The sequence below is a fragment of the Petaurus breviceps genome, unplaced genomic scaffold (assembly GCF_028583685.1).
Source record: "Petaurus breviceps papuanus isolate PSGF00001 unplaced genomic scaffold, PetGlider_PUasm1.0 456, whole genome shotgun sequence".
NCBI classification, from domain to species: Eukaryota; Metazoa; Chordata; class Mammalia; order Diprotodontia; family Petauridae; genus Petaurus; species Petaurus breviceps.
Genome location: NW_027186343.1, coordinates 693,587 through 711,853, shown reverse-complemented (window position 1 = coordinate 711,853; position 18,267 = coordinate 693,587). Strand labels below are relative to the sequence as shown.

At 36.6% G+C, this 18,267-nt stretch overlaps 1 long non-coding RNA gene across 1 annotated transcript; it reads right to left on the bottom strand.

Moving 5' to 3' along the window:
- Positions 1 to 8,542: 8,542 nt before the first annotated feature.
- Positions 8,543 to 17,853, bottom strand: LOC138171702 (uncharacterized). The gene is made up of 3 exons (XR_011170945.1): positions 17,462 to 17,853; positions 14,034 to 14,121; positions 8,543 to 11,378 (listed from the first exon to the last, which is right to left on the bottom strand). It is a non-coding gene; the product is annotated as an uncharacterized lncRNA (long non-coding RNA).
- Positions 17,854 to 18,267: the final 414 nt, after the last annotated feature.

Sequence of the window (18,267 nt, the reverse complement as noted above, 5' to 3'; positions counted from 1 at the left end):
AGGGAACAAAGATATTTATAACAACTCCTTTCGTGATGGCGAAGAGCTGGAACCTAGGGCGTGAAGTCTTATAGCAGGGCAATGGCAAAGGAATTTTGGTATATGAATAGAAGGGAACACAATTATGCCATGAAATTGATCATGTCCCTGAAACCTGGAATGAGCTTCAGGGACAGCAGTGCACAGTGAGTAGAATCAGGGGACTAAATGATAACTGTAACCATGTTGCAAAGGTCAGCAACTGTGAAGAGTCAGAGGACTAAATGTTAACTGTAACCATGTTGCAAAGGTCAGCAACTGGGAACAATCAGGAGACTAAATGATAACTGTAACCGTGTTGCAAAGGCCAGCAACTGTAAACAATGTCACAACTCTGATGACTGGAATGATCAACCACTCTACCCAAGGACTTGGAAAGGTCCCTTGAGTGAGAGGGGATGGATACCAGATGTAGAATAAAAAGTACATTGTGAGAAATGGGAAGACAGTGTGGGAATTGATTTTGCCTGAGTAGGTGCTTCCGTTGCAAATATTAAGGGACCCATTACAATCCTAATGGATATTGACTTTTGTGATTCTGCTCAGACTGCTAGATTCCGGTTGTATACAAAGGATGACAGCTTCATCCAGCCACCTGTGGGACAGCTTCCTTTATCTGTCTCCACTTCTGTAGGAGAAAGCAAGGGATGAATGAAACATCAAGGACAATTCTTACTTCACCACTGAATTCTGCTCCCTCTTCAGAAGATTTTAAAGACAGCCAACATGGCCACAGGCCCTTCTGGACTAGAAAGGGTACATAGATTGTAGCTGAAACTGTCACATCATAAACAATGAAGAAACTGTGACAGGCTCTGTTCTACTGCAAGAGCTGAAGCCTATCCTGACTCTAGGAAAACCTACTTACATCCAGACCCAGAAGTCAGAGCATAATCAAAGTACCTGCCATCCTCACGTCTGATTCTTCATGACGTCATTTGGGGTTTTCTTGGCAACATACTGGAATGGTTGGCATTTCCTTCTCAACTGTGTCCTCATTTTACAGATGTAGAACTGAGGCAAATAGGAGTTAACTCTGTAGTCCAGGGTCACCCAACTAGTAAGTGTCTGAGGCCTGATTTGAACTCAGATTTTCTTGACTCCAGGCCATGGCACCACCTAGCTGCTCCATCCACTACTACTGTCTATGATTAGAAACAGCCCTTCCATCTGGCAGTGGGGAGAGAACACACCCTTGACATTGTCTTCTCCTTTAGGATGCCTATGTGCATCTACCGTGTATGCAGTACTTGACTCTTTTTTTCCACTTTGCTAACCAAAGAATATATATTTTATCTCCATTCTTGAATCCATGTGCCATAAATTCAAGCTGACACTTCTAACCACTTTCCTTAACTTTTTCTAGGTCTGCCAGATATATTTAATGAAGTTCATTGGAAATCAGTTTGCCTTCACCAAAAAGCAAAAATCTTAAGAGAGAAAATCTGGCTGATCTCTGAGCTGGCATAGAATAGTGAAGATGCCCAGAATTTAGTGAGAGAACAATGGAATATTTGCAAAATAGTGTTGATCAATGTTATAATAATTTACTGACAACTGCTCTTATCAGATTTTCTAAATGGTAAAGAATAAATAAAATAGCATTTAAATACTGGAAAAAAATGAAAATTAAAGTGCTCATTTTATTTCATGTTTGTGAATTTCAAAATTAAAGACAACAAAATAACAATAGTATCCTTTTTGACATTTTCACTGAGTTAGCATGAGAAGAAATGTAAAATTATTTTAATGTGACTCTCGTATTGGTGCTTTAGAAAATGTTTTCATGTGTCATTTATGGTTGTCGTGACTTTTGGACACTTCCTCGCCTTTCAGCCCTCATATATTGTGTACCAGAACTAGAGTAGGGAAGCAGGAAGAGACATGATGGAGACCAGGAAAGGTGAAGCTCTTAGGGTTAATCAGCCTGATGGGGTGAGATTTGGGCCCCAGGGTAGAGTTTGGATGCTTGTGAGGGGGCCACCCACATGCCTAAAGGTGGAAAATAAATTTCTACCATAGAAGATGCTTGAAATAAGAGGAGACTCAAAAGGTAGGAGACTCTTAAGATAGAGCTACATGCAGTTTTCTCAGAATGGAATGAATGCAAGACAAAGTTAAATGGCCATTTCAGTTACAGATTGCTAGTGCTGATCCTATTCCCCTTCCCCACCGACTTTCTGTTTCTAAAGACTGAGGTGGATAGGGGGGAAGGTTATACGGAACTCTGATCCTTATCAACGACTGGAATGCCTTCCATTCAGTCTGGAGAGAATTCATTAGGCCCAAGCTGTCTTGAAGTCAGAATTGTAAAAGTTTATTGTTACACTTTACAGCGGGAAAGGGTCCTTAGGGGACCTGCAAGTTTATTGTTATGCTGTACAGTGGACAAGAGTTCTTAGAGAACCTGAAAACTTAAAGGAGACATAGGCATAGTTTTTAAGGAGTCTAGGCAATAAATCAAATGTCAATTATGCTAATGAGGTGAGTAAGGATGGGATTAGGGAGGAGTTAAGGAGTGGTCAATTCTTAAAGGAACATGCACTTTTAATGTCAACTGTGTAGGCATATTGCCCGTAGTTCACTGGGAAATAGCCCAAGGGGGGGAGGGGGCCCTACCTGGAGGTGTGGTTTTAGGCCTGAAACATCACTAAGTCAGCTAGCGGTCAAGGCTGACTGAGAAGTGCCTAGTCTGCCACCAATTAGTGTCATGTTTGACAAGATAGATGTTGGGAACCAAGGCTGAGACTCAGTATGTATATAATTGGCTAAGGAGTTAACTTACAGATAGTGCATTGAAGGATTCATAGATGTAGCCTGTAAAGAATTTTCAATTCTTTATTCAATGGATGTTCCTTGAATAAGGTTTTTATTGCATTATAGTCAGTGAAGGATTTGGTTAACATTTCTTCTTTTTGCAACTGTAATGATTTTATGCCCTTATACAAGGTCAGTTTCTGTAGAGTTACCATGCACAAGTGAGAAATGTTTGCCACTTTCTATTCTCATATAATAATATCCACATTTTCTTTAATCTAAATTTTCTTAAATGTTATTCATGTTATGAATTTCTTGTTTACATTTGTTAGATTTGCTTATCTCTGGAAAAAAAAAGGTGAATTGACAGCACCTACCAAGATAATTTTGTTGTCTTTTATTCCTTCCTCTAGGTCATTTCATTTTCCTTTCAAGTATTTGGATGGTAAGCCATTAGGGCTATTTATATTAAAATTTCAATTTGTGTAGCAAAGCAAACATCTCCACAACATAGTGCCATAAAAAAGATAATTGCATATGAAACTGTAAATCTATTATGTACAACTTGCTATTCTTTTCAAATATACAACAAAATTATCATATAAATTTCTTTTTTTTCTTCCCTCCATGTGGCTACCATTAGATACAAATAGGCATATATATGAAAAATTATTCTATATATACTTCTATTTGTCAGTTCTTTCTCTGGTTGCAAATAGCATCTTTATTCATATGTCATTTATAGCTAATTTGGGTATTTGTAATAGTCAAAATAACTGATTAGCTCAAAGTCATTCTTAAAGCAGTATTACTGTTACTGTATGCAATGTTCTCTTGGTTCTGCTAATTTCACTCTTCATTATTCCATGCAAGTTTTTCCATGTTTTCTAAGATTATTCAGTTCATCATTTCTTATAGCACAGCAGTACTCCATCACAATCATACACCAAAATTTTTTCAGCCATTTTCCGATTGATGGGCATCCCTGCAATTTTCATTTCTTTGCCACCACAGATTTACTATAAACATTTTAGAACAGATAGGTTTTTTCTGTGGGGAGCCAAGGAGGCCTAATCCAGGACTCAGATAAAAATCTTAACAATGTGCTCTATAGAAGGCATTTAGAGACACAGCTTTTTATTAAGCTTGCTCCTTGGGTCTTTTGATATGGGCTACACTTGAAAGGATGTTGTTTGAGTCTTGAGATCAAAGACTCTACCCCAAGACTTTATTTTTTTTTTTTGCTTCTTTTTAGAGGGCAATTGGTGTTAAGTGACTTGCCCAAAATCACATGGCTAGTAAGTGTGTTAAGTGTCTGAGGCCGGATTTGAACTCAGGTCCTCATGACTCCAGGGCCCGTGCTCTATTCACTGTGCCACCTAGCCGCCCCTACCCCAAGACTTTAGTTGTTGAAAGCCAAAATATTTCTTAGGTGGTTGGTTCCTATGCAGATGTCCTTGATGACAGCGGCTTTGGCTTCAGCTTTGAAACCTGCTCTCAAAAGCATCCTTTGTAATGTGACTACATATGAAAAGAGTTAACTGACTTTTCCTAAGACTTTTTAGTGCCTAGATAACAAAGCCTTATCAAATTATCTATTCTGTGCTACTTCCAGGATATAACAGACTAAGGTAATGTTAAGAATACTTGAGTCCTATTCCTTTATCTCATTTGCTCTATTAAAACTTTGTACTAAGAATCAATAAATAGAGTTCATAATTCTTCCTTGAACTACCCACATGGTCTGGTCATTTCTTATTCACATCTCCGTTCATGCTTAGTGCTAGATACTGAGCAGCCCATGGTACTTTTCTTTTTTTGCTAGTTTTCTTTGTTAATAGGTCAATAGAACATTTTTTCATGACTATAAGTCATTTTTATTTCTTTGGAAGATTGTCTGTATCCTTTGATGATTTATCAATTGGAGAATGACTTGTATTTTTATGGATTTGACAAAGTTCTTTAACAATATTTAAAAATTTAATTTTAAAAACTATCCACATAGTTTAGCTCACTAATTCCAAAATAATCCATACTACTTTCCAATAGCATGGTATTGCTGGGTCAGAGGTTATAACTCTGAGGGCATAATTCCAGATTGCTCTCTAAAATGGTTGGATCAGTTCACAATTCCACCAACAATGAATTAGTGTCCCAATTTTTTCACATCCCCTCCAACATTTATCACTTTCTCCTTCAATTATTTTAGCCAGTCTGATAGGTTTCAAATGATATCTCAAGATTGTTTTAATTTGCATTTCTATAATCAATAATGTTTTAGAACATTTTTTCATGACTATAAGTCACTTTAATTTCTTTGGAAGATTGTCTGTTTGTATCCTTTGACGATTTATCAATTGGAGAATGACTTGTATTCTTATAGATTTGATTTATAAATTTGATTATAAATTTCTTTACATATTTTAGATATGAGACCTTTATATGATAGACTGAATATAATTTTTTTTTTAATTTTCTGCTTTCCTTCTGATTTTGGCTACATTTGTACAAAAACTTTTTCATTTATTAAAAATTATCCATTTTATACCTCATTCTGACCTCTATCTCTTATTTATTCATAAATTATTCATTTATCCATAAGTCAGATAAGTAATATATTCTATATTCTTCTACTTTTCTTGAAAATTTCTCTTTATATCTAGGTCATATATCCATTTGACCTTATCTTGGCAAATGGTGTAAAATACTGGTCTATGCCTAATTTCTGCCATACTACTTTCCAGTTTTCCCAACAATTTTTACCAAATAATGAATTCTTATCCCAAAATCTTAAGTCTTTACTCTTGTCAAATACAAGGTTAATATGTTTCTCTAATTTTAGTTATTTGGAGCTTTTTCTTTTTTGTTTAATCTCATTTTTAAACTAACAAATATTTTCTGTCCCTCCCATAGGTGAAAAGTAAAAAAACAAAAGTACAAAATTCTTATACCAAATAATCAAGAAATCCCCCCTAATTTTTTACTCTTTTTCTTATCTTTACCAATCTAAGCATTTTTGAAATTATTAGTAATTTGCATTAGTGATAACAGATGTAGAACATATTTTTCATGATTATAGTTCTTATTTCTTCCTCAGAAAATTGCCTGTTCATAATTTTTTGCCTTATCCTATAGTATCCTTTATATGCTTATGTATAATTTGTATCTGTTTTTTATATTCCTTGAATATGAAGCTTTTCTTTTTTCTTTTCTTTTTTTTTAAGCAATTGGGGATAAGTAACTTGCTCAAGGTTACACGGCCAGTTATTTCTCAGTGTGGTGTTAAGTATCTGAGCCTGGATTTGATCCCAGGTCATCCTGACTCTGGGGCCGGTGCTCTTACTCATTGTGCTACCTGGCCACCCCTGAAGCTTTTCTTAGGGAAACTTTTTTCAAAGCAGCAGTCATCAAAACTACTTGGTACTGGCTGAGGAATAAAGGAGTGGATCAATGGAATAAATTAGGCACACGAGATTCAGAAGCCAATGATTATAGTAATGTATTGTTTGATAAACCTCCAGACCCTGGTTTTTGGGATAAGAACTCACTATTTGACAAAAACTGCTGGGAAAACTGGAATACAGTATGGCAGAAGCTGGGCATAGACCATTATCTAACACCATATACCAAAATCAAGTCTAAATGGGTTCATGATCTAGGTATAAAGGTTGATACTGTAAGCAGTCTCCTAAAAACAAGGAATAGTTTACCTATCAGACTTGTGGAGAGGGAAAGACTTTATGACTAAACAAGAATTAGAGAACATTATAAAATGTAAAATGGATAATTTTGACTACATGAAATTGTAAAGTTTCTGTACAAACAAAGCCAATGTAACCAAGATTAAGAGGGAGGTGGGAAATTGGGAAAGAATCTTTACAACCTATGTCTCTGACAAAGGACTCATTTCTAAAATATACAGAGAATTGAGTCAAATTTATAAGAATACAAGTCATTCCCCAATTGATAAATGGTCAAAGGATATGAACAGGCAGTTTTCAGAGAAAGAAATTAAAGCTATCTATAAGCACATGAAGAAATGCTCTAATTCACTATTGATTAGAGAAATGCAAATCAAAACAACTCTGAGGTACCACATCTCACCAGTCAGATTGGCTAAGATGACAAAATAGGAAAATGGAAATGCTGGAGAGGATGTGGGCAAACTGGAACACTAATGCATTGTTGGTGGAGTTGTGAACTGATCCAGCCTTTCTGGAGAGCAATCTAGAATTATGCCCAAAGGGCTATAAATACTTTCATACCCTTTGATCCAGCAATACCACTCCTAGGGTTATATCCCAAAGAGATCATAGAAATGGGAGAAAGACCCAATGTACAAAAATGTTTATAGCAGCTCTTTTTGTGGTGGCAAAGAATTGGAAATTAAGGGGATGCCCATCAATTGGGGAATGGCTGAACAAGTTGTGGTATATGCATGTTATAGAATACTATTGTGCTATAAGAAATGAGGAGGAGGCAGTCTTCATATTTACCTGGAGAGGCTTAAAAGAACTGATGCTGAGTGAGAAGAGTAGAACCAGGAGAAATTTGTACACAATTACAGACACAGCATATGTGTGATGACCAACTTTGATAGACTGGACTCTTCTCAGCAATGCAGTGATATAAGTCAATCCCAAAAGATACACGATGGAGAGAAAAATGTGCATCTAGAGAAAGAACTAGAAAGAACTAAGTTTATATCCAGGTGGAAGCAAAATACCTGATCTTTTTCGTTCTCTTATTTGGTTTTATGTCCTCTTTACCATTTTTCATTCCAGCTGGTACAATCTGTCCTTATAACCTGACCAATGTATAATGTGAAAGCATTTACAGATCCTATACTTGACTATAAGCCACCATGGGGGGGGGGGGAAGGGGGGGGACAAAATGTGAAATTCAAGAAATTGTGGAATTGAATCCTATAAACTAAAAGGAAACAAACAAATTAATAAATAAAAAAAAGAAAAGGAAAAAAATTTTTTTCCAGTTGATTGCTCCATTTATATTTTATATACATATTGTTATAAATAATAATCTATTCTCTGTCTAGGAAATATCCATGCTTGTGGAGGATCCAGGAAGTTTCATTATCTTTATTTTACATTTATTCTGTAATGAATAAATGGGCAGCCTCCTGAGAAAGACTGCAAAGGAACAGACAAAGGCAAGCCCTTTTTATGTCCTTCTCATTTGAATTTCCCTCTGTGCCCCTCCCTTCAGAGCTGGGATTGGCTCCAGCTCTTCTGGGTTACAACTTTCCTCACCTGCCCATTAAGCATGTGTGTTCATGAAAAGTTGGTGACCGTCCCTCAAGCAGTCCAATACAGCCTAGCTCAGGCCCCTCTTTCCTGCATGTCCTGCACAGGATCTCTTTTGAAACACCCATTGTTCCTGTAGAATCTGTGGAAACCAAACCGCCAGCATTTCTCACAATATTGTGTGTATTTAATGTGATGAAAACTGCCCATTTTATTTTCTGTAATACTGTCTGTCCCTTGTTTGGTGATGTTCACATCATGCCCAATCCAAATCTGTATTATAAACAAACCTGTTGTCCCTGAATCAGCTCAGTTCGGAGCGCAACCTGAGAAGGCTTGCTGCACCCTCCCCTTCAGGCTCCCAACCAGAAACAATAGGGTAACAGAAGAAGTCGCAGTTTGTGGAGTGAATAGAGATACTTTTATTGATGGTTCTCTGGAGAAGTGGGTGTGCATGTGTTCCCTCATGGGCAAAACACACACACACACATACACACACACACACACACACACACACACATACACATACACACCACAGAAGCAGAACAAAGGTTATATAGGACCATTTGGCTCTACCTCATTTCATCCCACCCGTTACAATCATTGGGCCCAGGCGTGTAGGACATCCCCTTTTCCAGGACTGCCCCTTACATGAATGGTTCTTTTTTTTCTACCGGTATAACCCATGACCACACAATGGTCAGTTTGAACCCCAACCCATTTGCGTCAGCTTGACCTGGGTCCCTCTCTAAAGATAACTCACAAATTTCTTCCTGCTGTATGAATGGATAGAGTGTTCTGCTCTTTCTCTCTCACCCTGACCTAGGTCCTCCCACACATCCTATGCAGGATCTGTTTCTGAAGTACCCATTGTTCCTATAGAATCTGGAAACCAAACTATCAGTATTTCTCACAACTGCAAAACATACCTTCCTCATGATTTTTCCAGTATGTTTGAAGGGATCTTTTATATCTAAGTCATGTATCCTTTGGAGTTAATCTTGGTACAGTGTGAGATGTTTGTTTATACCATATATCTGCCAGACTGCTTTCCAATTTTTCCAGCAGTTTGTAGTAATCAGTAAATCCTGGTCCCATAAGTTGTGACCTTTGGATTTACCAAAGCCATGGTTACTATACTCATTGTCTTTTGTATATTATGCACCTGATTAATTCGATTTCTCAAGCTTTTTAATAAGTCATTCCTTTCCTAGAAATACAGAGACAGAGAACATCTGAGGAACGATTTGAATCCATTTTCCTGGTTCAAATCCCAATGCCCTATCAGTTACAATTAGTGCCTTCCTTACACTACTCTGAATAATAATTTGAATGAAAAGTGACTAAACTATCCACATAGTTTAGCTCACTAATTCCAAAATAATCCATGAAATAAGTAGCAACAGCTAGCTTTTCAAATGTGATTTAATACTTGCAAAGCTCTTTACAAATAGTGTCTCATTTGCTCTGCATATCAATACTAGGAGATAGTTTCTATTATTATCCCCATTCTATAGAATTATATATTAAATATAATATTATTATCCCCATTCTATTCTACCAGGTTGGAGTAGGTTAAGTGGTTTTTCCAGGGTCACAGAGCTATTAAGTGTCAGAGATTGAGTTTGAATCCAGGTCTTGCCATCTAGCTATTTAAAGAAATCATTAGGGGAGGCTGGGTGGCACAGTGAGTAGAGCACCGACCCTGGAGTCAGGAAGACCAGAGTTCAAATCCGGCCTCAGACACTTGACACAAAAACTAGCCCTGTGACCTTGGACAAGTCACTTAACCCCAATTGCCCTCCAAAAAAAGAAATCATTAAATAAATATCAAGCAGATACCAAAATATTTGTAACAGGGCATTTAGTGTCACCAAAGAACAGGAAATAAAGTAAATACTAATTAACTAGGGAATGGCTAAAGAAATCATGGTATATGAATGCTAGGGAATATTATTGAGAATGACAAACATTAGAATTTCAAAGAAAAATTGATTATGTTTATAGGGCTTTGGGAACAGTATGCAATTTAGAATGTCCAATAAAGTCTATACTGCAACAAAAGTCTTCCCTTATTACTTAGATCCATGTTTTCCCTCCAGCATGATTTCTTGTATAATTAAGTATGAGCTCTACATAAAGGCCTTGGTATTGACAAAGGCATTGCTTTTATTAACTCTCTTACCAGTATAAATATCCTGATGTCTAGTGACGTCCTTGTAGAAAAACACGTATCCCCATTGAGCAAATTCCTAAGCCTTCTCTTCACTATGAATCCTTTGATGTAAACTGAGACATAATCTCTAAGTGAAGGCTTTCTCACACTGAGTCCACATAGGGCATTTCCACAGAATGAATTATCTACTGTTGAATGAACTGCACTCCACTTGAATGCCTTTCCTCATTCATTACAGTGATAAAATTTCTATCTAATAGGAATTCCCAGAGGGGCAATAAGGGATGACTAATACTTGAAGGTTTTATGACCTTGATCACATTCCTAATGTGTGGATTTTCTGATATTGAGTAAGAGAGGCCCTCAGTCTGAAAGTATTTCCACACTGATTACATTCATCAGATTTCCCTCCAGTGTGGCTTCTCTGATACATAGAGAGACCGGAGTTGCTCGTGAAAGCCTTTTCACAGTGATTACATTCATAAGGTTTCTCTCCAGTGTGGCTTCTCTAATGTACAGCAAGATTGGAGATATGTTGAAAAGACTTTCCACACTAATTACATTTATAAGGTTTCTCTCCAGTGTGGATTCTCTGATGAAGATAAAGACAGGATTTTGTTCTGAAAGTCTTTCCACATTGATTACATTCATAAAGTTTCCCTGCAGTATGAATTTTATAATGGTCGATGAGCTTTGAGTTCTGGCTGAAGGCCTTCCCACTTTCATTTCCTATATAAAGCACCTCTCCACTATAACCTTTCTGATGTCTATTGAGGTTTGAACTTAAGCTGATAGCCATTTCCTGTTGATTACCTTGAAACATTTATATTTTAGGATGCTTCTCGTTAGACTAAGTCCAAACTTTTCAGTAAAGCATTCCCTGTTGTCATTATACGGAAAACACTCATTTTCTGAGGTCATTTTATTACACTGAATTAAGACTAAAAATTGTCTGAAACCCTTTTTATCCTTATCAAATTTAAAGTGATTATTCTGCTTTTTCTCTATCTTGATATCCAAGTCACAGATTTCTGTCAAGCTGAACTCTTGGGGACTGTCACTCATGAATCTTTGCTGGCAAAAGTCTTCCACAGAAATGCTTAGCTTTGCAGTAGTCTCCATTTCAAAACTGGTTTCTGCATCTGAAGGAAACAAAAAAAAAACCATATACACACACATGCACACACAGACTTACTTCTCTTTCCTCCACTGGAAAGAAGTAAATTGACTTATATTCTATCTAGTCAAAAAGAAGAATTTTCAGACTCAAATGAAAATGACATTAGCTCATACCTGCAGGGCATTTTAAAAGAGGAACTTCACAAACTATTAATACTAGATGCTCATAACAAACATCCAGTTTGTTTACAGTCCCTCTTACTACTCTCTGACTCCCAAAGCTTTATGGTATTGCTGGTACATCAGATATAGGGGAGACTGTGATCCATAGCTAAATCTGCCTAATTGTCAAGGAGATATGTTTCCAGAATAGGAAAGATCGTGAGTGCTCCAGGGCTGCTTTCTTAAGGGCACGAGAAGATTAACTAGATATTCCTAGGGAATAAGATGATGGGTTGAATGATGTCAGGATGAACTTGCATGATATTCCATCAGGGAAGTGTCAAAGTGAAGATGGATTCTGTTCATTTTGCTGGACAATACTTGGCCTTGCTCGGCCTACAGTGGCTGAGAATTCTGGTAGGAGAGGCCAGCACGCTCCCATACTGTGGAGGCTGATATGTTCTAAGGACAAGATGGGCTGGAGAAAGTGGCAATGAAGGGCACTGCTCAAACAGTCCACAACTGGTGAGGTGGAGGTGGAATTTTGGTGCCATTTCAGTAATCACCACAAGACTTGCATGAGAGAGCTGGACCAAAAGTGCCTGAGGGCTCTCATCACCTAGAGGGTGTGGGGCAAGGGGCTTCCAGACATGTCTGTCTGCCTCCCAACTGCCTGGCTCGTCGTCGTTGCACCTGCACTTACATTACCTAACCATTCCTTTTGTAATCTGCCCAAATCCTCAACTTGATCTCCCTTAATCTCTGTCATTCTTCTGTGGGGCCCTTCTCTAGACACAGTTCACCAACCTCAAGCCATGACTGATATTCCCAAAATGGAAACTAGTACTCTCACTCCTGGTACAGGATCTCATCTTTATTCACACAAATTACATGCTCAACATGAATCAACACGTCATGTGACAGTCAAAAAAACTAAGGCAATTTGGGGCTAAATTTACAGAAAAGAAATACTATTCCCAAGAATAAGGAGGTGATATCATTCTCTATTCTGCCATGGCCACAGACACACATAGGTACACATACATATATACACACACACATATGTGCATATAACAAACTAGTTAGTGTTCAGTTGTGGGCATGACACTTTAAGAAGGATATTGACAAGCTATGGAGCAGACAGAGAAAGGAAACCATAGTGGTGAAAGGCCTTCAATACAAGCAATATGAAGACAGATTGAAGGAACTGGGGCTGTTTAGACTGGGAAACAGAAGACCAAGTGGGAGACATGATGTGTCCATGTATGTAAAAGACGGCTGGGTGGAAGATGGAAGGCATGATCTGGAAACAACAGGTAGAAGTTGCAAAGAGGTAAATTTAGATTTGATGGCAGGATAGTAGGAAAGGCTTCCTAACAATGAGAGTCACCTCAGAGCAGCACAGGCCGCCTTGAGAAGTGCTGGGATCCCTCTCGCTGGAAAGTTGAGTGAAAAGCTCAATGCCCATCCGGCCGGTGTGCTGTGACAGGGAATTCCTCTGGGGATATGGGTTTGCCCAGATCGTTGCCAAGATCTTTTCTAATTCTGAGTTTCATTGATTCTGTGGCCCAATAGTTATTTCTTGAACTTAACATTCCAGCTCTTGTCCCTGTGCTGTGCCATAAGCTCTCCCCTTGCCTGAAATACACCTCCCCCCTCCTCAACTCACCTGCTAAAAATCCCACCTTTTCTTCAAGCTCCATTCAAACACTCCCACTGGTGGGAAGCCTTTTTCTGATCCCTTCAGAGATTGTATTCTTTCTCCTCAAAGTGTTGTATTATGACATAGATGTATATGTACATGTCTACATACACATATGTCTGTGTCTCTGTACATGTCTATGGAACCCTCCCCACTTGAAGAGCAGGGACCATTTGATTTTTATACGCCCAGCACTTAGAACAATGCCTTACATATTATAGGTACTTCATGTCTGTTCCATTCAGCTGTTGAAATGAATACTCTAATTCCTCTCCCATCACACCTACAAGATAAAGGAAAAAATTCCTTGGCCAGTCACTTAAAAATCTTCAAAATATGACTGAGGCCTAGGTAGTCACCTTTAGATCTCACCACTTGGAAGCAAGCATCAGCCAATGTAGTCAGGCCACACTTCTTCATTCTGCCCTTCCTTCCCTTCCCTCCCTTCTCTCCCCCTATACAATGGCTTGCTATTTAACTTTCATACATGCCTTTTCTTTCCATCTCTAAGACAAGTAAACCAATTTCATGCTTTAAAACAATTCATCTCTGGGCCTGAAGCAGCATCTACACATGTATTTGCCAATCCTTATGTACTCACTGAAGGCTCAGAAGAGTCAGGCATGAAACGTCTTCTAGGGAAATGTAACCCCCAAGAATGGTGAAAGAAACAACTCATTTGGGCTTTAGCTAAATTCCCAGGCTGCTGTGAGGAAGACTCCTTCTTCACCATTTCAAAGGGGCTTCACACGTGACAGATCTGCCGAGGTGCTGCTTACACGGCCCTCCATCTGTCTGGTTCTCACTCACTCACCTAGACAGGAACCTTTAGCAATTTCTCTCTTCAAAGTCCATGGTGCTTTCCCTTCTTCCAGCTTCCCCAGGCTTGGAAACGGGAAGCCCTGTTTATGCAGACAGAAAGAAGAATGTGATGGGGCAGAAATATAGAGCCAACTCAGCCCCTTCCAATGCAGGCAAAGAACATGAACGTGAAAAGGTCTAAGGCAGGAGGCATTTCCTAAAATATATATGTTTTGTGCTTCCAGATGAATACTATTATAATATTTTTCTAACTCTATTTCCTCATTATCTATTTTTATTCCTTCAATTTCTTTTTCTTATCTTATTGCTATTGCTAACATTTCTAGCACAATACTGAATAATGGTGATAATGAAAATCCTTGATTCCCTCCTCATCTTAATGGAAAGGCTTCTAGTTTATTGCCATTACAGATAAAGCTTGCTTGTAGTTTTAGGCAGATACTACTTGTTACTTCAAGAAAGGCTCCCTTTATTTCGATTCTTAGTGTTTTTAATAGGAAAATGTATTTTGTCGAAAGTTTTTTTCTCCACCTATAGATGTAACTGTGTGATTTTTGTTGTTTTTTGTTATTGATATGGCATATTAAGTTTAGAGTTTTCTTAATAATAAGCCAGTGTGCATCAATGGAATAATTCCCACCTGGTCACAGTGTATGGTCTTTGTGATATATTACTAAAATCTCCTTGCTAATATTTTATTTCAAATGTTTGCACCAATATTCATTAGGGAAATTAGTCTATAATCTTCTTTCTCTGTTTTTGCTCTCCCTGTAGGCATCAAAAGCATATTTGTGTCACAGAAAAGGACTCCTTTACCTAATTTTTAAACTATTTTTTCAAATAGTTTATATAGTATTGGAATTAATTGTTCTTTTAAAAATATTTGGTAGGATTCACTTATACATCCATCTGGTCCTTTTTTTTCTTAAGGAACACATTTATGACTTGCTCAATTTCTTTTTATAAGGCAGGGTCATTTAATTATTCTATTTCCTCTTCTATCAATCTGGACAATTTATATTTTGTAAATATTCAATTGTTTCACTTTGATTGTCCATTTTACTGGCATATAATTGGGCAAAACAATTCCTAAGAATCGCTTTAATTTTCTTTTCATTGATGATGCATGTTGATAACTGGTAATTTGATTTCCTTCTTTCTTTTTTAAATCAAATTAACTCATGACTTATCTGTTTTATTTGTTCTTTCATAAAACCAGTTCCTTGTTTTATTTATTAGTTCAATTTTTAACTTTAAATTTGTTCTTTTTCTAGTTTTTTTAGTTGCATACCCAATTAATTGATCTGCTCTCTCTCCTTTATTGATATAAGCATTAAGCGATATAAATTTTCCCCTAAGTGTTAATTTTGCTCCTCCCACAAATTTTTGTATGTTGTTACATTGTTGTCATTATCTTTAATTAAATTCTTTCTATGATTTGTTCTTTGACCCCCTCATTCTTTAGGATTAGATTAGTTTCCATTTAATTTTTATCGCTGCTTCCAAGGTCCATTATTGAATGTAATTTTTATTGCATCATGGTAAAAAAAAAAAAGGTGCATTTAATATTTCTGCTTTTTTTGCATTTGTTTGTGAGGGTTTTATGTCCTAATACAGGGTTAGTTTTTGTAAAGGCGCCAGTTATAACTGAGAAAATGTTATAATCCCTTCTATTCACATTCAATTTTCTCCAGAGGTCTTTCTTATCTATTTATCTCCACTAACTTCTTTCTTGTCTATTTAATTGTTATTGCTATCTAACTTTGAAAGAGGAAAGTTGAGGTCCTTCAATAGTTTACTTTTATCATCTATTTCCTCCTATAACTCATTTAACTTTTCCTTTAAGAATCAGAATGCGAGGGGCAGTCAGGTGGCGTAATGAACAGAACACTGGCCTTGGAATCAGGAAGACCTGAGTTCAAATTTGACCTCAGACACTTGACACACTTACTAACCATGTGACCTTGGGCAAGTCACTTAACCCCAATTGCCTTGCCTTCCCCCCTCCAAAAAGAAAAAAATAAGAATCCGAATGTGGAAATGTATCCTTTTTAGATCATAATGCAATAAAAGTCACATTTAATAACAGGCAAAAGAAATATAGACTAAAATTTAATTGGAAACTAAATAGTCTAATCCTAAAAAATAAGTGGGTTGAAGAATAAATCATAGAAACAATAAATAATTTGATTAAAGAAAATGACAACAATGAGACAGCATACCAAAATTTATGGGATTCAGTTAAAGTGGTACTTGCGGGAAAAGTTATAATTCTGATTGCTTACATCAGTAAAGAAAGAGAAGATCAATGAATTGGGTATGCAACCAAAACTAGAAAGAGAACAAATTAAAAATCTCCAATTAAACATTAAATTAGAAATCCTGAAAATCAAAGGAGAGATTAGTAAAATTTCAAGTAAGGAAACTTAATGAACTAATAAATAAAACTAGAAGCTGGTTCTATGAAAAACTCCCCCAATAAAATAGATTAAGGTGGCTAGGTGGCGCAGTGAGTAAAGCGCTGGACCCAGAGTCAGGAGGACCTGTGTTTGGTTCTGACCTTAGACACTTAACACCCACACAAAAATACTAGCTGTGTAACCTTGGGCAAGTTACTTAACCCCAATTGCCCTCCAAAAGGCAAAAAATAAAATAAAATAAAACAAAATAAAATAGATGAACCATTGGTTAATTTGATTTTAAAAAGGAAAAGGAAAAAAACAAATTACTAGTATCAAAAGTAAAAGGGGTGAATTAACCACCAACAAAGATAAAATTAAAACAATTATTAGGAGATAATTTGCCAATTATGCCAATAAATTTGACAATCTAAATTAAATAGATGAATATCTACAAAAATAAAACTTACCCAGATTAACCTAAGAAGAAATGGAAGACAATTCAATTTTTGAAAAAGAAATTGAACAGGACATCAAATAACTTCCTAAGGAAAAAACCCCAGGGCAGGTGGATTCACAAGTGAACTCTACCAAACATTTAAAGAACAATTAATCCCAATTCTATATAAACTATTTGGAAAAACAGGAAAAGAAGGAGTTCTTCTAAATTCCTTTTACTATACAAATATGGTTTTGATACCTAAACCACAAAAAGCCAAAACAGAGGAAGAAATTTATAGACCAATTTCCCTAATGATGCAAAAATTTTAAATAAAATACTAGCAAGGAAATTACAGCAATATATCACAAGGATCATATAATATGACCAGGTGGAATTTATACCAGAAATCCAGGGCTGGTTGAATATTAGGAAAACTATCAGCATAATTGATCATTATCAATAACAACACCAACAGAAATCATGATTGTCTCAATAGACACAGAAAAAAAAGCTTTAACAAAATACACTGCCCATTCCTATTAAAAATTCTTATTCTATTTAGGAATAAATGGAGTTTACCTTAAAATGATAAGTAATATTGATCTAAAACCATCAGCAACCATTGTTGGAAGTGGGGATAAGCTAGAAGCCTTCTGAATACAATCAGAGGTGAAGCAAGGATGTCCATAATTACTTCTATTATTCAATATTATACTAGAAATGTTATCTATAGGAATAAAAGAAGAAAAAGAAATGGAAGGAATTAGACTAGGCAATGAAGAAACAAAATTATCACACTTTGTAGATGTAAATTCTAGAGAATCAACTAAAACTAGTGGAAATAATGAACAATGTTAGCAAAGGTGCAGGATACAAAATAAACCCACATTAATAATCAGTATTTCTATATATTGCCAACAAAATCCAACAACAAGACACAGAAAAGAGAAATTCCATTTGAAATATCTGTGGACAATATAAAATATTTGGGAGTCTACCTGACAAGACAAACCCAGGAACTCTATGAATACTACTACAAAACACTTTCACACAAAGTCAGATCTAAACAAATGGAAAGGAGTGGCTAGGTGGCACAGTGAATAGAGCACCAGCCCTGGAGTCAGAAAGACCTGAGCTCAAATCTAACCTCAGACACCTAACACTTAGTAGCAGTGTGACCTTGGGCAAGTCACTTAACCCCAATTGCCCTGCCCTCTCCCCTCCAAAAAGCAAAAATAAACAAATAAATAAATAAACAGATGTAAAAATATTACTTGCACATGGGCAAGCCAAATTATAAAAATTACAATTCTACCTAAATAAATCTATTTATTTAGCACCATGTCAATCAAATTACCAAAAAATTATTTTATAGAGTTAGGAAA